The following is a 17764-nucleotide window of genomic DNA, read 5'->3' on the forward strand; positions in this document are numbered from 1 at the left end:
AAGAAATTGAGTGGAAACGGGAGAACCCCGAGAAAACCCACGCACACAGTGTTTGTCCACCACAAAGTTCACTTGGAGGGAGCTGGGATCGAACCCGGGAACCCACGCACCAGAGGTGAGTGCTCTACTACTGAGCCACCGCGACCCGCTTGTTTTGGTTTGAGGTACATACCATTGCCAGTATTGCTTTCTACTTATTTGAAAGGCAAGGAAATTAGTGCATGTTTTATTGCTATAAGCTAAGGGAATTATTACATATTTTTTCACTAGAAGTTAAGGGAATTATTACATATTTTATCACTACAAGCTGAAGAAATTATTACATATCTTATCAATACAAGCTAAGAAAACTATTACATATTTTGTCACTACAAGCTAAGGCAATTAGTACATATTTTATCGCTACAAGCTAAGGAAATAGTACGTATTTTATCGCTACAAGTTGTACAGAAAGAATTAGCACATACAAATTAGACATGTATTTTAAATTTCCTTATCTGAGGTTGTAGCAATAAAATTACCAATGTGACCTTCCTCAAAAGCCGCCACTGATTGAAATTAAGTTTATTCCTATTGTTGATAAAGATTTTGCCAGTTTCTTAAGCGTTATTTATTATTAGCACAGACCACACGAAATCCAATTAAAGCTTAATCCAAGGTTCAAATAATTACGAGGAAACACTATAAGCAAACACTGACCTATAATGAAAATCTACCTGTTGATTCACGGTCTAATAAAATGACATAACTTCTTCCTTATTGTAAAGTGACTATTAAAGTAAACAATCTTAAACATAACCTTCAGAGCTTTTATCATTTGTTATTGATTTCTTTTTACCTGTCTGATAATGATTAGTTATTTGCCAATACTTCACTTTCATTTATCCATGAACTGTTTGTGTTCCTATAACCTTCAGTAATGATTCATACAGTCCCCGTGCTTTCCCCGACCTCTATGCATACGATACTGCGTTTAATTTCTAAGTGTTCAAATGCCATTGGAAATTATCCAACAATAGTGTGTTTGCATACAATTATGAACACAAGTCCCATTTCAATGCAGGTAGTCTTGCACACAGAAAGCAATGGAAGTAACATTACCTCTCTAGTATTATAGCATGCTATAAAATTTATGTTAAAATTTTGACCTTATTTCAGCAAAAATGTTTACCGTCTCCTTTAGTCTCGGTGCCTTAATATGAGACGTCATTATATTTTAAAAAAGCAAACATGAAATTAGTTAATATTCTTAGCGAGTGTATCTTCGTAAGTTTGTAATACATATTCCTACGACCCGGGTTCGGTTCTCGGCGGGAGCTCATGTGGTTCGGATTCTAAGTTAATCAGTAGGTCCACGTCCATTATAGCCTCGCTGCTGAACAGGACATTAAACTCAAAATCAACTCAATATTCCTACGGAAACCTGAGCTTTCATGTGACGAATCATAAGCCTGTCTATACAAAAATATTCTCAACAGTTCAACGTCCAGTTAAATTTATTCACTCTTATGATCAAAATTTTACTGCTTAACTCGAGTAATTGGCATCAAGACGGTGATATTTCGACATATCGATTCATATTTTCAAATATCGAAATATGGATAACAATATTATTACTAAACGATATTTCGATATTTTGATAATCGAAATTTCAGCAATTCGATTTTCAATATTTTTCAATATTCAATATTTCGTTACTTTTGAATTTCGATTTCCAATATTTTTCGTTATTCAATATTTCGTTGTTTTTGAATTTCCATTTTCAATATTTTTCGTTATTCAATATTTCGTTATTTTTGAGTTTCCATTTTCAATATTTTCCCTTATTTAATATTTCGTTATTTTTGAATTTCCATTTTCAATATTTTTCTTTATTGAATATTTCGTTATTTTTGATTTCCCGTTTTCAATATTTTTATTCAATATTTCCTTATTTTTGAATTTCCATTTTCAATATTTTTCGATATTTTGATATTAAATATTCAGATTTTTCTCAATATTCAATATTTCTATATGCAAGGTTTTAATAGTTTTCGATATTTCCATATTTAATATTTGAATATTTTACTATATTCAATATTTCGATACTCAATATTAGGGATGGACACGAGTCGAGCCGAAAATCGACTCGACTTGAAATTCGACTCGGATTCGAGTCGAGTTTCGAGTTGGGTCAAAGGTAATTTTCTCGAGTTGAGTTACGAGCCGAATTACTGTTTTTGAGGTAGAGTTTTGAGTCGAATAGAGTTTGATAAATGGCTCACTTGTTCAGTTCGTTTTAACTCGTTTTGAAATCATGGCCTGATTATACTGGAAAGCGACAGCCATGAGAAATGTAAGCAGTAATGTGAAATACTCACAAGAAGGGACGCTAGTCTCGTCTCTATAACGAGACAGCTATAGATTTTTATAACGAGACAGCCTCCAATGTCGTGAGCACCAATATTAGTATATACCAGAGTTGTCCAAATGGCGGCCCGCGGGCCGCATGCGGCCCGCCAAACCATTTTCTGCAGCCCACAAAGCTCTCACAACATACGATTCTTATTACTGATTATATTTTCATTTATGTTCATTCTTTTAATGTTTCCACTCTTCTTTCGAAATAAGGCATCCATTTAGCGCTTCTGTACAACAAAAAGGCCCGGACATCCAAGGCAACACTGGAGTCAGTAATGTAGCTATAGGCAAGGCATCGTTGCTGAAAGAACGATTACTTCAATTAACCAAACCAAACCAAACCAAACCAACCATACCAATTCACCATGAAAATTGTGAAGAACCGCTTCAGAAGCTGCCTTGGAGATTCTTCTCTTTTACATCTTCTGCGGCTCGCAACAACAGGATTGGATGTAGATATCCCAGCCCTTGTAAACTCTCCTAGTCATCCTCATTTATCACATTGAATGTATTATATTTTTCTTTTGTAGTATAATAATAATAATAATAATAATAATAATAATAATAATAATAATAATAATAATAATAATAATAATAATAGCTGCGGCCCTTCACCTTGTTAGCAAAGACGGTTATGGCCCTCAGGCTCATTATAATTGGACACCACTGGTATATACTGTAGTTCTTACCATCAAGGCTGAGATCTGCACCGTCGAACTTTTGAGCCCAAGCAGAAACCCACCCCGGGTAGTGATGTCAACCGGCTCGGCTTGGTTCAACTGAGCAAACGGTACGAGCCGGCTCGGTTGGGATGAGCCAACTACTGGGCTCAACGGAGCCGACTCCGTTGGTGTGAGCCATCAGCTCGGTTCGGTTCTGACCAGGTAAGCCATCGGTTCGATTGCATAAACTGTTGGCTCGGCTCACTTCTCGGTTCGGTTCGGTTCGATAGCGAATGAACTGATAGCCGAGCTGCACGGGCCGTTCACAACCCTAAACCCGGGTCGCGCAGTTTTGAACATGTTTAGAATGCAGTCTATAACTTTTAACAATTTTTGGCTCGATCCCGAATATTTGCTCCTCCAGAACTCAAATCCAGAACCACGTGAACGATGTTCTTGCCTCCTAAACTTCACGACTACCGAGGTCGGCAGTCAACTAGTTTTTAGTATTCAGATACAAACCACCTATCTTTCATGTTTATGCACGGTGTTATAATAAAATAATAATAATAATGTGGTAGTGGTATAAAAATAAATTATAATGCCTATGTAAGATACTTGAAGAGAGTACTTGAAACTACACACAAGATTTGGCTTGTTTTGGCTCGATTCGGCTTAAAACTCGACCAAATTCCAATGGAGTTAAGAGCCGAGTTGGAGGAAATTTTTCGAGCCGAGTTCTCGAGTCGAGCTCAAAGATGTATGTTTCGAGTCGAATCGAGTTACAAAGAAAATTCGCTCGAACTCGCTCGTGCCCATCCATACTCAATATTTAACATTCTTCTACATTTCGATATTTTGATTTTCATAATTTGATATTCAATTTTCAATCTTCATTATATTAACTATTTCAATGTTTTTTTTTCAATATTTCGATACTTTAGTATTTCCATATATTGGCTTACGATATTTTATAAATATCTATTTTCGATATCCGGATCTGGAATCCATAGTCTTAATGGCTGTCAAGTGAAAGTTAGCCCTACACAAGCAGAAGGTTCAAATGGAGTAAAATCTCTAGTTTAACGTCCTAGCCCTAGACAAACAAAAGGTACAAATGGAGTAAAACCTCTGGTTTAATGTCCTAGCCCTAGATAAGCAGAAGGTACAAATGGAGTAAAACTGTAGTTAACGTCCTAGCCCTAGACAAGCAGAAGGCACAAATATAGTAAAACCTCTAGTTTAACGTCCTAGCCCTAGACAAGCAGAAGGTACAAATGGAGTAAAACCTCTAGTTTAGCGTCCTAGCCTTAAACAACCAGAAGGTACAAATGGAGTAAAACCTCTAGTTTAACGTCCTAGAACTAGATCAGCAGAAGATACAAATGGAGTAAAATCTCTAGTTTAACGTCCTAGCCCTAGATAAGCAGAAGGCACAAATGGAGTAAAACCTCTAGTTTAACCTCCTAGCCCTAGACGAGCAGAAGGTACAAATTGAGTAAAACCTCTAGTTTAACGTCCTAGTCCTAGATAAGCCGAAGGGACAAATGGAGTAAAACCTCTAGTTTAAAGTCCTAGCCCTAGATAAGCAGAAGATACAAATGGAGTAAAATCTCTAGTTTAACGTCCTAGCCCTAGACAAGTAGAAGGTACAAATGGAGTAAAATTTCTAGTTTAACGTCCTAGCCCTAGACAAACAAAGGGTAGAAATGGAGTAAAACCTCTAGTTTAACGTCCTAGCTCAAGACAAGCAGCAGGTACAAATGGAGTAAAACCTCTGGTTTAATGTCCTAGCCCTAGATAAGCAGAAGGTACAAATGGAGTAAAACTCTAGTTATCGTCCTAGCCCTAGACAAGCAGAAGGCACAAATATAGTAAAACCTCTAGTTTAACGTCCTAGCCCTAGATAAGCAGAAGGTATAAATGGAGTAAAACCTCTAGTTTAACGTCCTAGCCCTAGACAAGTAGAAGGTACAAATGGAGTAAAACCTCTAGTTTAACGTCCTAGCCCAAGACAAGCAGCAGGTACAAATGGAGTAAAACCTCTGGTTTAATGTCCTAGCCCTAGATAAGCAGAAGGTACAAATGGAGTAAAACTGTAGTTAACGTCCTAGCCCTAGACAAGCAGAAGGCACAAATATAGTAAAACCTCTAGTTTAACGTCCTAGCCATAGATAAGCAGAAGGTATAAATGGAGTAAAACCTCTAGTTTAACGTCCTAGCCTTAGATAAGCAGAAGATACAAATGGAGTAAAACCTCTAGTTTAACGTCCTACCCTAAACAACCAGAAGGTACAAATGGAGTAAAACCTCTAGTTTAATGTTCTAGCCCTAGATAAGCAGAAGGTACAAATGGAGTAAAACCTCTAGTTTAACATCCTAGCCCTCGACAAGCAGAAGGCACAAATGGAGTAAAACCTCTAGTTTAACGTCCTAGCCATAGATAAGCAGAAGGTATAAATGGAGTAAAACCTCTAGTTTTACGTCCTAGCCCTAGATAAGCAGAAGGTATAAATGGAGTAAAACCTCTAGTTTAACGTCCTAGCCCTAGATAAGGCGAAGGTACAAATGGAGTAAAACCTCTAGTTTAAATTCCTAGCCCTAGACAAGTAGAAGGTACAAATGGAGTAAAATTTCTAGTTTAACGTCCTAGCCCTAGACAAACAAAGGGTAGAAATGTAGTAAAACCTCTAGTTTAACGTCCTAGCCCAAGACAAGCAGCAGGTACAAATGGAGTAAAACCTCTGGTTTAATGTCCTAGCCCTAGATAACCAGAAGATACAAATGGAGTAAAATCTCTAGTTTAACGTCCTAGCCCTAGATAAGCAGAATTTACAAATGGAGTAAAACCTCTAGTTTAACGTCCTAGCCATAGATAAGCAGAATTTACAAATGGAGTAAAACCTCTAGTTTAACGTCCTAGCCCTAGACAAGCAGAAGGCACAAATAGAGTAAAACCTCTAGTTTAACGTCCTAGCCCTAGATAAGCAGAAGGCACAAATGGAGTAAAACCTCTAGTTTAACGTTCTAGCCCTAAACAACGAGAAAGTATAAATGGAGTAAAACATCTAGTTTAACGTCCTAGCCCTAGACAAGCAGAAGGTACAAATGGACCTGCAGCCTAAAGGAGACGAACAATTGGTGAAAATGAATAATAATAAAAAGTTTTTTTTTTTTTTTAGTTAAGTTTAGCATCTCTTTTCAGTAGCGATTCTATACACGAAAGGGCACGTAGCAACGATTTCGTGAAGGGGGAAGGGTCCGTAACATGAAATACTGCGGTCATCACACCAAGAGCTCGATCATTCTAAACTATTTTACTGGAACATATATCGGTTCGTTTAGCCAGGATTTCGTAACGGGGAAGGAGGCTGGATGTGACATGAAATTCTGAAGGCCCAGGAGCTCGATCAATCTAAACTACTTTACTATCAACATATATTGGTTTGTGAGGATCTGTTGGTAAATATTTTAATAACAAATTATGAAGAAATCTAGAGTAAAATAATTTTAAAAAACTTATTGAAAAAGATTTTACAATATTTACATCCTTCCTCTGTTCATTCAAACATTTATAATAATTTTCCTTTCATTATGACCTCGACTATTATAAAAAGTATATATTCACTATTTAAAAAAAGTACATACTCAATAATGTCTTGTAAGATATTTTACAATATGTGCGTTCCTTTCTCTGTTGAATCAAATATTAACAAAATTTTCTTTCCACATATTTTTTTGTTTCTATTTTTCCGTCAACTACTGTCTGTTTCAAATAACAGGTTAAAGGAGCAGTAGAAAATTGTTTTTGAAATAACATGTTTGATATTGCAAGGATGCGATGACGAAAAATTATGATAAAAAATGTCCCCGCTGTTACACAACGGCTCTATGCTTTCGGAAGCTTGAAATTTCCCTGACTAGTAGCAAAAATTCTGAGAATTCCGTAACTTTTCTAGAAATTTTTAAATTCCCTGACTCTTTCAGGATATATCTCGCTCACCTCGCAACAATGCATTGCAAGTAATACAAATCTCGTAATATGAAAGAGTAGCCAAACGCTTTCTGTATTTTTAAAAAAATTTTTAAAGCTGATCCTTCTTTTTCCCATTTCATTTTGTTTCGTCCTTCCTTAATTTTTTCATTTCTGGTCTCGAAGGAAGGGTCCGGACCCCCCGACCCCCCCCCCATTGGCTACGTGTCTTCAGGATGTGGACCTAGAGATTGACATATAATTCGAGCAACATAACCTCCCGCTGGGAATAATTATCAAAGTAAATAGTGGAATGGGAATGGAAGAGGAAGCAGGAGAACTATCAAAAAATACAGACACGAAGTTATCCACCTGGCATGGGGCGGAACCAATGACCCCTTGCACCAGAGATGAACTGTTCACCATTGAGCTAAAGTGTCCCTGGTCCCCGAAGAAGGTAATAGATGCTTTCCTCTGGTGCGACGGACCCTAGTTCAATCCCAGGCTTATGAGAGTTCGTTGTGGACAACATTGTGTTGGTGATTTTTTTTTCTCGAACGTTTTCTCATTTCTTCTCATTCCCATCCCACCTAATCTTTCATAATGATTCATTTCCATTATTCAAACGTTTTCTTTAAACTCCTAAAGGGGATAAACGTGGGACGTTAAATTGATTTCTTTTCTCGACTTACATTTCATAGAATCTACTGACGGTCCTTTGTTCCTGGCAGCGATAAATTTCTTACCTAACCCTATAATAAGTGTTATTATTATTATTATTATTATTATTATTATTATTATTATTATTATTATTATTATTATTATTATTATTATTATTATTATTATTATTATTATTTGCAGCAGTGGCGGCGATCGGACGTTAAAAGTGGGGGGCAAGACATGATCTGAATATTTGTATATCAATCTTATTTTTACTAGTTGTTTTTAACACTTTGTTCGACGGAAGGTTGTATAACTAATAGGATACTATCTTTTTTTTCAGCTAAAATACCGTATATCGTATTTCATATTTTATTAAGTAAATTGGCAAGAGCAACGCAAGTAGGTGCTAGCCCTTTGTACTCTTAAAGAACGATCTGATTCGTTGCTCATGAACATCTTACAATTCTGTCTGGGAAATTGTGTGGTCAGATTATTTAATAACGAATTTCAAAACAAATAAATAGAAGGGATAATATTAATCATAGTAATGAATAATGAGGCTTGTTTTGTAGAAGTTATATTGAAACTGGGGATTAATGTACAACATATATTTTTAATTCCACATATGCCATTAAACAGTGGTGCCCACCCCCCTTATGTCCATGACGCACCCCCCGCAATTGTCTATCCATAGGTGTTTTTCCATGAAAAAAAATCTTTTCGATTAATTTTTACACCTCCTCAAACATATTTATATAGATTTTTAACCCCCAAATATTTCAATGACGCAGTTTGCGTCATAGCTCCCCCCCTTGTGGGCACCCCTGCATTAAACGTATAGTAGTCGTATTGCTATATGTAAACATTCCTAAGCTACGTGATACCTTTGTTTAATGAATAAGAAGCTTTTGTAAACGTAAGAGAAGCTCTTTTGGAGCTGTCTCGTAATTTGAACCTTGTGTCAATTAAAGAAATAAGAAACTGTCAATTTAATGTGAGATATGGATGTTGGACAATACTTTAACTGTTGGAAGGCAGAGAGACATGTCAAATAACTTTTAGAAACATGAGAAACATGAAAGAAAAGGATAGAATTTGAAATTGACAAGCTTTTTGTAACACTGTTACAATTTGAACCTTGTGTCATTAAAAGAAAGAAGAAAGTGTGAGTTGAAAGTGACATATGGGTGTTTGAAAATAGTCTAACAGCAGGAAGTGAGACAGACATGTCAAATAATTTAGTTTTTATGTATTTAGAAACATGGGAAACTCTGGATAAAGAACAATTGTTAAAAGCACAGCTATATGCTAGGTATAGGTTAGAATGGCGGGGGAGTGAGAGAGCCCTTTGATGCCTACTAAAGAAAGAAACATAGACACAGCTGTGCTGTAATTTTGGGTGGTCCAGGTTTTTGTTTGAAGGTGGAGGGCGAAGTGTACTGTCCTGGGGGAGTAAAAGACGTTGTTTAATTGATGCTGTAACTTGCACCCTACGGAGAGATACCGCTCATTATTTGAAGGACAGAGAATGTAGGAAAGAGATAGTTACGTGTCACTTTGTGAGAGGTATTACATTGCCCCATACTGAGAGACCGCACGTAGGATTGCATGGGAACTGTAATGTCCTTTTGAGCAAAGGACCAGTTTAAATTAACGTGGGACTTGTTAGGGAATAGTTAAGAACCTTAACACGTAAAGGGACATGTAGAAAATTACTACAATAGAAAGCGAAACATTTTTTGTGCAGATGAGAAAATGTGATGTTACTTGCGACTCACCTGTATGTCCAACTCTTTTTAGAAAAGAAAGAATTGAAATAGTTGAAAAAAAAAGATTTTTCTGACTTGTTAGACAGAAAAATGTATTCTACCCTAACAGAATGGAAAAAGAAAGAAAGAAAAAGCCCTTTTTCTGGAAAAGATTCTTGTTAACTTTAAAGAATAGCTATTGTACTTGTTTTTGTGAAAAAACGAAAGGGTGAAAACAGACAGGTTGTGAGTAAGATTGCTAGTATGCCAATGGTTTAACAGAGGGAGAAAAAAAGAAAAAAAGTATTGTTGAAGTTAGGGATACTATCATGAATGGATTTTTGTAGTTTTGAAAAGGAGTGTGAGAAACTTACGTGGAAAATAAGAGAATATTTGCAATAAAAAATTTAGATATTTTGGGGTTATGGATTTGTTTGAAGTTTTAATTTAGTTGAATTTTTATGTCATATAGTTAAAAGATGCAGATGAGAAGAGACAAGATTGATTTGATATTATTTTATAGTTGAGAAAAAAATAGAATAAAATATGTGAAAATATATATATGCTGTGAGCTGAGGATTGGACCATGGATGTGTGAAACATTAATGATAAATATTTTATTAGTGATGTGATAATCGGATTAATATTGTTTGGGAAGAAACATAAATACTTTGAGAATTCGAAGGAACACAATATGAATTGAATGGATTTTGACTTGATTTGATGGTAGTTTTGCGTTGGTTTGAACAGCGAAGCTATATGAGACATGGACTTAGTGAATAATAAGGGTATAATACGGATGATTACAATCTTATATTTTTGTAGTTGAAATATTGAAAATGAAATCTTTGAGTTTATGTTGCATGGATATTTTGGTTAGGGTAAAGGAGATGGTGATGATGAGTAATGAGTAAAATGGTGAAATGAGAAAGTTGGAGGAAATGCAAGATGATAGTATTTAGATGCTTTTTTACAATGACGTAGTAGCTAGGGCGCACACCTTTGATATGTGTGCGGTTAGGGTAAAGGAGACGATGATAATGAGAGATGAGTAAAATGGTGAAATGAGAAAGTGGGAGGAAACGGGAAAATTGAAAGAAAATGCAAGATGAGAGTATTTAGATGCTTTTTTTACAATGATATACTAGCTAGGGCACACACCTTTGATATGCGCACACCTTTGATATGTGTGCGGTTAGGGTAAAGGAGAAAATGATAATGAGAGATGAGTGAAATGGTGGAAATGGGACAATTGCGAAAAAATTTACGAGTACGGTGTTTGTTTACCATAAAGTTGAATTGATTAGGTCGGGGATTGAACCTTTGGTACCTTAGATGGATTATTGTATAACGTGAATTATAGATATATAATGTATTAGTGAAAGAATATGATTATATTGGGTGTATATTAGGATATGTATGTGGTGTAAAGTGTGACTGAAGCTGAGACTTTAAGCATGAAAGCTGAACGCCTTAGTATTGAAGGAGCATGTTGTAATGGAATGTAAGTTAGATTTTTAGTTTTAAAAATGTTAACGTATGGTGCCATACTTACAGAGAGAGAGAGAGGGAAAAGAGCTCTTCCAGTGGTGAATAAGATAATAAACTGAAAAAAGGGAAACCTTTGGTTTCGTTTTCGTTTTGCAGAACCTACAAAAAGTGTATTGTATTTTTTTTGGCTATTGTGAAGTATCTAGACCTTACAAGCTGTATTTAAGGGGTAGAGTTTCTTTTATGTGAGAATTTATTGTTTGTAGAGAGATAGTTGCGTAAATTTTGTGTTGTATTGAAGGGAAGTTGTAGGGGGCATCCTTTTAAAAGAATTTTGCCTTTTACAGAGAAAAAATTGCTTTAAGACATACAGTAATTGGACGTAAGTGTTTGCAGGAGACGCTAACTAAGATTTGGAAAAAAAAAGCGTAAAATGTTTGGCGTTAGTTTTACCCTTTTATTTGTGAAAAAATATAAATAAGTTGTTTTGGAGAACACGCTTATTTCTAGTTTAGAGTTTACGTGACGATAGTGTGATTGTGAATAACGTGAGGAAAGGACCGATTAGCTAATAGAAAATACTTATATTTGGAAGGTTGAATTTTGTTTTTTTATATTTATTATATAAAGAAATAATGAAAGAACTTAACTTTTATAGATAATTGAAGTGAGAATATAATATCATTTTTAATGTAAATTGTAACATGAGCTTATTTTTATTTGTTGAGTTTTAAGAAAAATAAATGAAAAATATTGAAAAGCTGATGGTGGAATTAATTTTTAAATTTATATAATAGCATAGAACTTAATTGTAAACCACCCAAGTATTTTTTATTAAACTTTTAATATATATATATATATATATATATATATATATATATATATATATATATATATAAATATGCTATATAGAGAATGATATTATGTGTTTGCGCAGGAGGTGTTGAATTTATATTAAAATTATTTTTTCTTATTTTTGTTTTAGATTTTTTTCCTGGATCGATTTTTGACAGCGTTTTTGAAAGGAATTTCGAGATTTGAGGTAAGAAATAAATTATTATTTTATTTATGTTTAAACTTAAGAGAGGAAAACTGTGGAGCTTATTATGTTTAATTGACTTTTTGGAAAAGATTACTTTTAGTTGGGATCATAATGAGTATAGTATGTGTAGCCTAGTTTATTGAGAGGAAAGCAGGAAATGATGGAAAGATAAAAGCTTATGAATGTCATATAAAATGAAATATTTGAGTTTATCGTTCCACGATTATGCCCTTTAGGCTAAGACTGACGGACGATTAAGGCAAATGATTGATGATTGAACAATTGGTGGAATGAGAGTGTGGGGGGAAATAGAAATACACGAAACAACCGGTGGACCTTATGTTGCCCACCAAAAAAGTTACATGTCTAGGGATTGAATTAGAGACCTTAGGCACTAGAGGTGAACGTTATAGCACTGAGGTACCGTTGAAACATATGGAGAGGAAAGCAGAAGACGGTGCAAAGATAAAAGCTTATGATTGCCATAGAAAATGAAATGTTTGAGTTTAACGTACCACGATTATCTCCTTTATGTTAATCATTGGAGACGTGTAATTAAGGCAAGTGTATGATGATTGAACAATTGGCGGAATGAAATAGTGGGAGGACCCTAAGAAAACTCACTAATACAATGTTGTTTAACACAAAGTTAATTTGCGGGGGAATTGAAGGAGGGATTGCACGCACCAGAGGTGAGCATTATAACATTGAGGTATTGTTGGAACATATGGAGAAAAAAGCACAAGACGGTGGAAAAATAAAAGTTTATAATTGCCATAGAAAATGAAATTTTTTAAGTTTGACGTTTTACGTTTATGCGGGTTAGGCTAAAGGGTAATAATGCGAAATGGGTGAAATGGTGGAATGAGAAAGTGGTAGGAAATGGAAAACGTGGGAAAAAATGAAAAGTATGGTGTTTGTTTGTTTATATAGCACAAGCCGAGAATAAATGAGGTACCCCAAGCATTGGAGGTGAACGTAACTTGCCTTAATATATATTTGAATTTATTATTAGAAAGATAATATGAGATATAAACTTTTAGTTAATTGATGAATTGGAAAGACAGAAGCGATGCTTAGTTGTATTTTAAATTTAAAAGCAAGGCTATGTAAGATAACGTGGAATTGGAATTGAAGTAAATTGTTTTTTGTTAAAGGCACCGCTAGCTTAATTGGAAAAGTGTAGTTTCCCATATATTTTTTGCGTGTAGATAGAAGGTTGCGTAATAGTGCCATGGATTTAAAGTACTGTTATTATGTACCAGTTTCGCGATGAAAGTTTTTAATATTGGAAACACTTAGCAACATTTATGACATGTAAATTGGTAATGTAGGTGCAAGTGTGCCATAATTATCTTTGCAGGAGAGATAATCGAATTATTAGTAATTTATGGTGTCCTGAAATGAATTATATTTGTTAGGTAAAGAATTGGGCAAAACCCTGCATGTTTAATATTAGTATGGATTGAAGTAATAACGTGCATAGAAATGTTTTAATGCCTAAAATTAATTGAAATTGTTACCTATAAGGACTTTTATTGGCAATATCACTATTTGAGGGAGTATGCTCGCGACTTAAATATTATTATTATTATTATTATTATTATTTTTTTTTTGGAATATATATCGCGTTATACGTCTTGTACAGCTTTATGTAACTGACCTTATGTCCGAAACAATAAAAAATAAAAATGCAGGAAACATAAAAGCATTGGGGGCTTAAAGTATAATCATTTGCTTAATATTTATTAAAATAATGATTTGAATTGCAAGTGACACTTTTGGATCACTTGCTGGTTTTTATGTTTAAATAATGTTTTTAATTTTATATATGTTTTACATCTTCATATTGGTACTGGTTTATATATTTTAAGTTATTATTATTAGGTTAAGAAATCCAGATCTGGTCATTGGGTAATTAATTATTATTATTATTATTGTTATTATTAATTGTATGTAAATGTAATTGTTGTATTTACTATGTATATTTATATTATTTCTATTTTCAGCTATTATATAAAAATACCTCTAGTAAAAAGAATAGTTAGATAGCAACTCTGTTTCAGGGAATAACAGTCAGTTTCAAAGCATTCAGAGAACGCTTCTTTTTGGTAGGAGGACCCCCTCCTCCCCACCATTCGTTTTTTCTACATAGCTTTGATACGATAGCTTTCCTATATAAATGGAAGATTTTTACAGGGAAGGGGTCAGTTGACCGTCAGTCTTGGGGGAGACTTCGAACAGTCTCCAAGATGTAGTCTATAGAACGGACTCGGCTCTGTGAGCCGAGTGGGAACTTTTTTCTCCCCGTAAGAGAATATTAGCTCTTCAAGTAAATGGAGGGGGAGTATTACGGTGGTCTTGCTTAGACTCGTCAGGTTCTCCGAGTCTTAACTAGGGCAGAAGGCATGAACTATATTAGGTTCTACCTTCTAGTGGGTTTTATTCGTAAGGGACTTTCTTTCTTGGACTAAAATGAGGTCCTGTGAGAAGAAGAGATATAGAAAATTAATTCTTATACGAATTCAAGAAACAGAATTTTGCTAGGGAATTAGGCCCCGTAGAATAGGGACAGGATTTGATCCTTGAAATGCTACATTCCATATCTAGGTGGATACGGCATTTAGATTAACAATTCCCAGATACTAGAATTTTTGAGTACGTGTTCAAAACTGAAGCTGTATACGGTTTTGGTCGGTTATAAGGTAATTTGTTCCTCTTGCAGGACACAATAGGTTTTATGAACACTCTGAACACAGATTCCTGGGTTCGATCCATCTAAGTGGACTCGTAAGAGACTACTGATAGAGTTCTTAGATTTTTTTTTTTTGAATCACATCTCCTAATTCAGGGAGTATGGTTCTTAACTAACCTTTACCTGCCAGATCTATTTAAGGATCTTTCGCTACTTTAAGGCGAACTCATTCTCCTTACCTACCTATCCCTATAATAAGTTTTTAGATAGATATCCTTCTAGTGCATCTCCTATTTAAGGGAGTACACGAAATACGGTCGTAGGCCAGGGCTTTTGATTTAGTGAGTCAATGCCCTTTATAAATTAAGGTTGACAGAGGACGCTTTTAGTGAGGGCTAACCCTTCTGTCTGCCACAGGCACATAATTAGAGAAACCTTAGCTTTATTAAGTTTACTAAAACTAGAGAATAATTAAGGAATTAGAGAAGAGAATACCCAACAGTATTTCTCATGCACTTTTAAAGAAAGATATTTCATAGAATTATCAACTTTTTCTAAATAAACTTTTAATAGAGGTAACTCATGTGTTATGATTTCGTATGTAGATAAGATCCGGAGTTATAAACCTGTTTATTAAGTTTATTACCCTAGACATTATTTTGTTTTAAGATACGAGTCTGAATATAATTTATTATATTCTATTTTATTTTTTAAAGTTTGTCGAAAATTTTGTCCTAGAGACGGAAAGAGTCAGTTCGCACAGACTGACGTATTTCAGTGTTACATATAATAAGTAACATAAACATTAATTTTTTTTTCGACAAACAGAATGTAGAATAGAATATAAAATATTTAGTCAGACTGAAAGTAAATTCATGAATTATATTATAGAAATATAAGTATAGAAAAAATCAAATGAGAAATATTGCATGACGTATTTAAAATGTGGGTATAAAGAAGATTTTAGTCGAGTTAAGTTGATTATGAGTTTAGCGTACCCTTGATTAGCGAGGCAATATGAGACGTGGACCTACAACTTTACGTGCAATGGGAACCACATGAGCTTGCGCCGGGAACCGAACGCTGGTTACCCATGCCAAATGCGCGTACGCTAACCGCTTAGCCATGAAGGAGCTTATGAACGACAATAGTTTTTAGGAAAACTGAATTTTGTTTCCTTATATTGATTTATTGAAAATATTGAATTGTTTTTATGACACTTACCACTTTATATTGCACGGTAATGCGAGTTAGGGTAAAAGGAGATGATAATTAAGGATGTGGAAGGAAACGGAAGAATTTTGAAAAATTTATGAACATAATATTGTTTATTATAAGATTACTTAACCAAATGTTTTGTTAAGGAATGTCGTAGAGGGTATGTTGACAGGAAAGAAAGGGAGGGGGGCAAAGAAGACTAGAATTAATGAGTGATATTAAAACAGAAAGATTATACGCGAAGACGAAAAGGTTAGCGGAGGACCGTGGAGCATACAAGCTTGTTAGCTGTGGCAAGTGACTTGCTATTAAAGGCAAAATATCTATAATGATGACTTAAGCAAAAAATAGAACTATGAACCAAGTGTACTAGAGGAAATTACTTTAGGATTTGTGTAGGAAAAGTAAAATAAAAACGTAATGATAACTGATTTTTGTCTTGCTAGTATTGTTTCCTAGAAAAAACTGCTTAATTTTTGTGGAATTTCATATAAATGATACGAATATGTTCATACAATCGTAATAAGGACGTATGTTATTTGATATTTTGGATATCTAGGGAGAGACAAACATACAAATTTTTTGTTGGGAGGGTTACAAAGTAATTTTGTTAGAATATGAATGAAACTGGTGATTTTTAAGGCCTTGTTCACATTTATATGTAGGTTACTTTTAAAAGTAAGGTAAAAATTGTAGAAAAAATTAGTTTGTTTATGTTTGAAGGAATGAAATATTACTTTTGTTGAAAATATAGGTAAATTGCATTATAAACATGATTTAGGGAGCTTAGCTCCCCAGAGTTTTTTACTGATGGAAAACAAATAAATAAATAATAGCAGTTTGTTTAGAAGAGAACAAATAAAAAATAATTAGAGTCATTATTTGTATTGAAGATCCAAGTTTTAAGAACTAATATTTAAATAATGAAATAACTTTGACAGATCAAATTATAGGCGCTAAGCGAATAACTATAAGGCTGATAACTGAGTATTTAATGTACAATAGCTATTTATTTTGAGAATAGAACAGTGAATTGTTATTGATTGTTATATAATTGATTCAATGAATTATTGAGAGACATAAAAAATAAGATGATACTTATTTTAATATATTTTTAACAGCACGTATGCTTAAATATAACCTCTGAAATTTTATAGTATTATTTGATATTTATAATTGTTATTTTTGTTTTTTGCAGAATGGAGGGACCAAGCACATCATTCGAGATTATTGATTTAACTAGGGATGATATTCAGGTGATAACATTATATGACGAAGAAGAGAATGAAGTGGAAAACGAAATAAGAGGGGGATAATGATGTTATTATTATACAAGATGAAGAAGAGGAAGAGGAGGAGGTGATGGAACATGTGGAAGAGGAATCGCATGTGGTAGAAAATGTGCAAGAACAGGAAGAGGAGGAGGTGATGGAAGATGAGGTGGGGGTACAAAATGTACAAGAGGAAGAAGAAAACAATATGGAAATTGAAATAAATGAAGAGTTTTCGAAAACAATGGTTAACTTGCAAAAATTTTTAAATCTAGCCATGGATTGTAAAGTGTATGAAACATTTAATAAATTTGTGAATAAATGCAAAAATATATATATTGAAGAGAATAAAATGTAAAAAAAAAAGAAAAAAGAAAAATGTAAATACATGAAATAAAAAGAAAAAAAAATAGATTAGACATTATAAGTTGTGTGTTTTATTAATTCCAATATGATTACTTTAGGTAATTTGAACTGTGAAAAATCAGGTTTTAAGGTTACTTGGTTGTTTGGGTGGTTGGAAAGCTTTATAGCGACCACATTGTTTTTTTTATGGTTTTCTCTTTCAGTTTTCCGGTGGATTGTAGGAAGACTGCAGCTA

At 34.1% G+C, this 17764-nt stretch overlaps 1 long non-coding RNA gene across 1 annotated transcript; it reads left to right on the forward strand.

Moving 5' to 3' along the window:
- Nucleotides 1-11360: 11360 nt before the first annotated feature.
- LOC145682030 (uncharacterized) lies at nt 11361-17197 on the forward strand. The gene is made up of 3 exons (XR_014130882.1): nt 11361-11532; nt 11923-11979; nt 17091-17197. It is a non-coding gene; the product is annotated as an uncharacterized LOC145682030 (long non-coding RNA).
- The last annotated feature ends 567 nt before the right edge of the window (nt 17198-17764 follow it).

This window comes from Thermobia domestica, chromosome 3 (assembly GCF_964235325.1).
Source record: "Thermobia domestica chromosome 3, izTheDome1.hap1.1, whole genome shotgun sequence".
Lineage (NCBI taxonomy): Eukaryota > Metazoa > Arthropoda > Insecta > Zygentoma > Lepismatidae > Thermobia > Thermobia domestica.